Raw genomic sequence first — 5,674 nt, 5'->3', positions numbered from 1 at the left:
TTTAACTGGTGGAAGCACGAGGAACAGTCCCTAGGTGTCTCTGCCTTTAACAGGCTACCCATTCAAGAGAGGAAAAACCCAAACCATGCACCAAACGGCTTTTCCATGAGGAATTCTCCCTCTCCAATGGAGGGGGACACTTGTTCTTGCTGCGACAGCATTTCCAGCTGTTCCCCCTCCCTGCTGGGGCAGCATCTCCTGTGGACACGAGGAAACCACGTCGGCTCCCAGGTCCTTCCAGGGAAGCTCCAGCAGGGTCACTGCTGTCACCCAGTGATCTCACAGGACATCGGGGCTGGAAGTTGTCACAAAGCCATTGACTCTGTTGACAGAAGAGAGGGTTGAGAGGAGCGCCAGGAGGGCTCCGTTTACACGACAACCAGCTGGAAGAGGAGCACAAAACCCGGCTGGTGACGCAAAACAAAGCGCTGGACCATCCCAGTGCTTTTCAAACGCTTTGTGGGGAAACTGTTCCCTGTTGCAACACACGAGCAATGCCGCTGTAACCGGATCCCTCCAGCTCGCTCGAGGATTTCAAAGAACACAGACCCAGGCTGGAGACCAGAGTGAGTAAAACCTCTCTTCAGCAAAGGGGCTGTGATGAAGGGCTGGTCTCCTGCAGTAGCAACCAACACCACCCTTGTGACACACATTTGTGCCACTCTCCTGCCACGAGGGACAGCATGATGAGCATCCAGGGGGGAGACATGGATGCACATCCCGGTGCACTGCCCTTCCCAGGGGCCAAACAGCCAAGGACAAGGGGACTTGAGCTGCTCTGCATCACCTGATGACCTTCAGCCTTTGGGACAATTTAAATGACTCCTGGCTGGGTGTAGCCGAGTGCCCTCCGGTGATCTCGGGCCATCTCGGTCAACCCCGTAGTTAACACATTTGGATGTTTCTTATCAGCACTTGCAAAGGATTAAAGTTCCAGGCCATATATTAGTGAGGGAGTAGGTTATAAACCCATCTCAGCTTGAACACCGTGTTCACATGAGGAAAAGCAAAGCAAGAACAGAACAGATCAAAAGAGAGCCATTAAAGGCGTGAGAAAATGGGGCTGCCATATAAGGAGCTAATAAAGTTAGCAGTTCTCCAGTTTGGAGGAAAAAAAAGGGGCAGGAGAAACAGAAAGCATCCTTGGGCTGTACACAGCAGCCTCACTTTGAGGAGAAAACACTAATAAACAGGAGTGAGCAGGAAAAACCCTTGAAAAGGCGAGTTTGCCCGTTTTTAACATGGTGTCTTCCCCGGGTGGCGGAGCTGCCACGTGTTGCCGGCACCGCTCGCCAAACACTTCCAAAAGCAAAGATTAGATACTGAGCAAGGACAGCAACCAGGGCTCCGTTTGCTCAGGCTTCCTCCCCTCGGGTCTGGCTCAGCAATAGCTCTGTGTGTTGTGCTCCCAGCGGACGTGAGGAGGGGATACCACGGCACCCCCGCGGGCACACGATGATCGTCCCCACCAGGGTCCAGGGCACAGCCAGTATCTCTGCTTTTTATAGGAAAACAGGAGGTTTCCCAGCCAAGAGCCCCCAGAAACACTCGGAATGTTTCTTTGTTGGAGCCAGCCAGCTCCAGCCACCCTCTTGTCAGGATAAAATGTATTTACGTGCCTTCCCTGCTCATTGACTGTATTTATTAAAAGAACACTATGGCAGCTGAATATCAAATTCCCAGCTAGGCTTTTATCTCCTTTTTAAGCCAGCCTGAATTATTGGCCTAATTTTATTGCTTACCCATTCTGTTCTATGCTCATTTTCTCCAAGAAGGCACTGGTGTGTTTGATATTTGGGCTCATTTGTTGCCAAGACAGAGGCTCTCGCTTGGAACACAGAGCTGGGTTCTGGAGACTTAAGCAACACAAAGCACAGGATTTAGATTAATAAAGCTCTTGATTTCGGTTCTTTTTAGGGTCAGTGATCCAAATCTTCACGACGAGATGACTTTGTGCAGAAAACTCCCTCCCTTTTTGAAACCTAGCATTTAGTAATTTATTTTCTTAAATAAATTCTTCCCCGTGGTGTTCTTATCCACACAGTGCTAGGGATGGAAAATGCCACAAAATGCCACCAGTCACCTTCTGCAGCCTAGTAAACACAGCTCAGGAGCCCCTGGAATTCTGTTGACACTGAACCCATTTGGATCTCTGTATAAAAGCACATTTCTGTTTTCAAAATCTTTGCTACAGAAAACCAGAGGTTTCTTCAGCAACAGAGCACAGTGAGCTGAGCCATGCAACCAAACCCCAAGTGCCATCGCAGGACTGCAAAAAAGCTTCCTCTCACTTTCAGTACAGCAAATATATGGAATAAATACCTTTTTTCTTGCCTGTTGGGGAAAATTAGAGATATCCCCGTGCCAGCTTCTGCTCTGCTTCCCCTTGCCCCCCAACTTCTGTACAACCATGTGCCAGAGAGCAGTGTCCACTCATCTGACAAGGATTCTTCCCAAATCCAGAGCTTTCATCAGCTAGACAGGACTATGGTCTTCCAGGCAGCAAAATATTACATTTCAGGGGAAAAACAGAGAAAACAAATGTAAAAAACAAGCCATGTGATTTGATACCCAAACAGGAAAACTGCAAAGGATATAATCTGGTTAGATCACTGAATCCTGTACTTTCCCATTTATAACACCTAATTGTTGTATTAATTCACATCAAAATGTAATTTTTTCCTGTGTGCAACGCCCGGGGGGGCGGGGGGGGAATCACAGAAATTAGGCTGGAAATGTTGCAGGACAAGGCTTTAACACAAACCCCCAGTCCAAACCTGTGAGCCTTAGGCTGCTCTTCCCACATTCCCCATTGGACTGATCAGCACACCCAGCACAAAATAAACACTGAGCCACCACCATCAGAGCTTTTGTTTCATCAAACACCATTTTGATACCGCAGCAACACGAGGGTGTTTAAAGGAAGCAGAGTGAACCCATGTCCTTGCAGTTATCGCTCCTTCACTCCAGAGAAAGCACAAAGGGAAATATTTGTGCATCAAGACCTCTCAGAAGCCTCTCCAGCAACACAGCACAGGAGAAGTTTCTCATCTGCCTTTGGAGTTCATTTCACCTCTGCAGATCTCACAGTGCAGCATTTTAACTCTCTGGGATAACAGGAAAGCTTGCAAGACCATGGTTTCCCCCAGTACAGAGGAGGAGAGGAGGTTTGTATCACTTTTTGGCACCAGAAATCCAGGTTTTGTTTAGCTTGGAAGTGCCATGGATGTAGCTCAAGTAAGTCTTCAGGGTGGTAAAAGTTCAGTACTCATAAGGTAATTCTCACTCGTTTATCCTTAACTGCCAAAGGAAAGTAATTCTAAGTCCCACAGGGTGTGCCAGGCTGAAAAATGTGGAATCATCCCAAGAGCCAACTTCTTGCTTCTCTGAACCTTCCTGTGATGAGCACGAGGCGTATTTCCAAACCAACACAGCCCTAAATGAGGGAATAACAATAATATCCTTGTCCATGCTGACTTATTCCAAGTACAAATGAGTCTTTAGGCACAGGAGCTACTGATGGTGTTCACACACCAGCTCCACCACAGGGAGCAGGGGATGAAATCTGGCCTGGCCACCTCATCCTCCCCCTCTGCTTAATTTTGGCCAAAAAAGCATAAAGCCATGGCTGTGCTACAAAACACTACAGCAACCAGGCAGTGAAATAATTTCTCATAAGGGGCTGCTCCAGCATGGCAGGGCCTGGTCTGCCAGAGGCATCCATGCAATCCTGATGCCGATATCCTCATTAAGGGCTAACGACCCCCAGCACTCCCTGTGCACTAATGACCACGGGAGCTGCGCCTTGAAGTCATGTGTGACCTGGGAGAGACCAGCACCAGGTGCCTTTTATTACCTTTGCAACACAACAAAAGGAATTACACCCAGTAAGGAAGCGTTTTCCTTCTTCCCAGGGAGCAAGGAATGGAGTAATAAACCAGCAGCATATTGTGGGAGCGAGTTCACAGAGAAAAAAAAATATAGTTCAAGGGGACCATGATCTTCACCAACACAATTTAGGACATTCGACACTCCCTCCGACCTCCACTGCCTTCGCTTGAGCAAAATTAGGAGGAATAGACTATGGCACGTAGGTCTGTTGGCTTGGAGGGAAAGGGGCCCCACAGTTTTGCTCCCTGGAGGCACCCGCTCTCCCCACCCCTTTTGTGTGTATTTTTTTTAATGTGCCACACATCAGCACAATGCTGACAAGGGCTTTGTATGTTTTCTGCCTATGCAGCAGTTCAAGACACACAACTCTGGATTTTTTGAAAGGGGAAAGGGGGAGGGAGCTGCCCTTTGCTGTGCTGGTTAATTGCGCGGTTCGCTCTTCTACGTGACCACAGGGAAGGGAAAAAGCACCGACGTTTAAACACAGAACCATTTTTAGCAGCCAAAAGGGTCAAACTCAGTCTTCTCACAAGATGCAGCAGAGCTCAGAGTAAAATCTACCACAGGCAAGAAAAGAATTATAAATCACCAGAGTTTCTTCTCTGGAGTTGGATGGGACCCCAGAAAACAGCTCATCCATCCTCGCTCACTGCAGTTACAGCCTTCATGTTTCCACACCTGCCAACGCAGGGATTCCAGCCCCGAAAAAATGGAGGGAAAGGGTCTGGAGAGCTGGACTGTCGGTTTTTCCACCTGCCAGGAGCAGCTCAATGGAGCCTGGGTGGCTCAGCTCCAAGGAGCAGCGAGCAGAGCACGTTACCAGCCTTCTGGAGTTCCCATCTCACACGCACATGCGTGATATGGACAGCGCTGGCAAACAGCTTCCTTCAAAAATAAGGATGACTAATCCCCAGCAGTGCCACTTCATTTATTTATTTTTTTTAAAAGGCCACAAGGCAGAGCTTTTTCCAGAAGCATCAGCCTTTGTGAACCAGCAAGTGGTGGGAAGGGGAAGCCCTGGGACCCACTCATGGTCTCCAGACAAAACTAACCACAGGAATACTGTGGGGTTTTGTGGCCTGTGTACGACACACACAGACACGGATGGAGCCCCACACTCATGGAAAGGCTGGATCCCACTGCCCAGGAGACCTGCAGATCCCTGCATGGTTAGTAGGGATCTGATGGGGAGAGGGGTTACACAAACAACCCACTATTTCCCTAGAAAATAAAAAAAAAAAAAAAAAAAAAAAAAGAAAAAAAAAGCGTATGTGGTACCTTGGCTGCAGCCTCCAACAACGAGCGTGTGGATGTTACGGGATTTTGGTTTTTTATGGTATTACCACGTCTGATCACACCAATATATGATTTTAATTAAGCGAATGGCGGGCGAGCTGTCGTGGGGAGCAGGCAAGCGGCGATGGCTTCTTCCCACACCACTCCGGCTCCGAAGATAAATCAGTCCTCGGGTGTTAGGGGATTTCTCCTTGGTTTGGTTTTTTTTCCTCAAGCACGTTTGGGTATTTTCCATGCCGTGAGGAAAGCGGGAGATGGCGGCTCCGACCCCTGCGAAGGAGAAAAGCGGTGCAAGAGAACAGAATTAGGCATTAAACTACCCACCTTGGGGTGCTTGTGGTGATGATGATGGGGGACGGGGGTGGGGAGGGGGCGCGTGTGAAAAGCGGAATTCTGGGCCAAAAATGAGGCAAAAGATACAATATTTTAGGGGTAACGCCAGAGCGGGCGGGGAGGGGGGGGGAAGCAGCGATGGCGCCTGAGGCGG

The 5,674-nt window shown here is 48.9% G+C and overlaps 2 long non-coding RNA genes across 2 annotated transcripts in view; one reads left to right on the top strand and one right to left on the bottom strand.

Moving 5' to 3' along the window:
• Positions 1-215: 215 nt before the first annotated feature.
• Positions 216-2,492, bottom strand: LOC108506456. Its single transcript, XR_001877768.1, has 3 exons — positions 2,323-2,492; positions 1,743-1,856; positions 216-322 (listed from the first exon to the last, which is right to left on the bottom strand). It is a non-coding gene; the product is annotated as an uncharacterized LOC108506456 (long non-coding RNA).
• Positions 2,493-5,426: 2,934 nt separating this feature from the next.
• LOC108506457 overlaps positions 5,427-5,674 on the top strand; it is a 4,141-nt gene continuing 3,893 nt past the window's right edge. The window contains exon 1 of the long non-coding RNA XR_001877769.1: positions 5,427-5,517. This is a non-coding gene — a long non-coding RNA (uncharacterized LOC108506457). The remainder of the gene's footprint in view (positions 5,518-5,674) is intronic.

This window comes from Lepidothrix coronata, unplaced genomic scaffold, assembly GCF_001604755.1.
Source record: "Lepidothrix coronata isolate B3197 unplaced genomic scaffold, Lepidothrix_coronata-1.0 Scaffold214, whole genome shotgun sequence".
NCBI lineage: Eukaryota > Metazoa > Chordata > Aves > Passeriformes > Pipridae > Lepidothrix > Lepidothrix coronata.
This window is presented reverse-complemented; position numbering and strand designations above follow the sequence as displayed.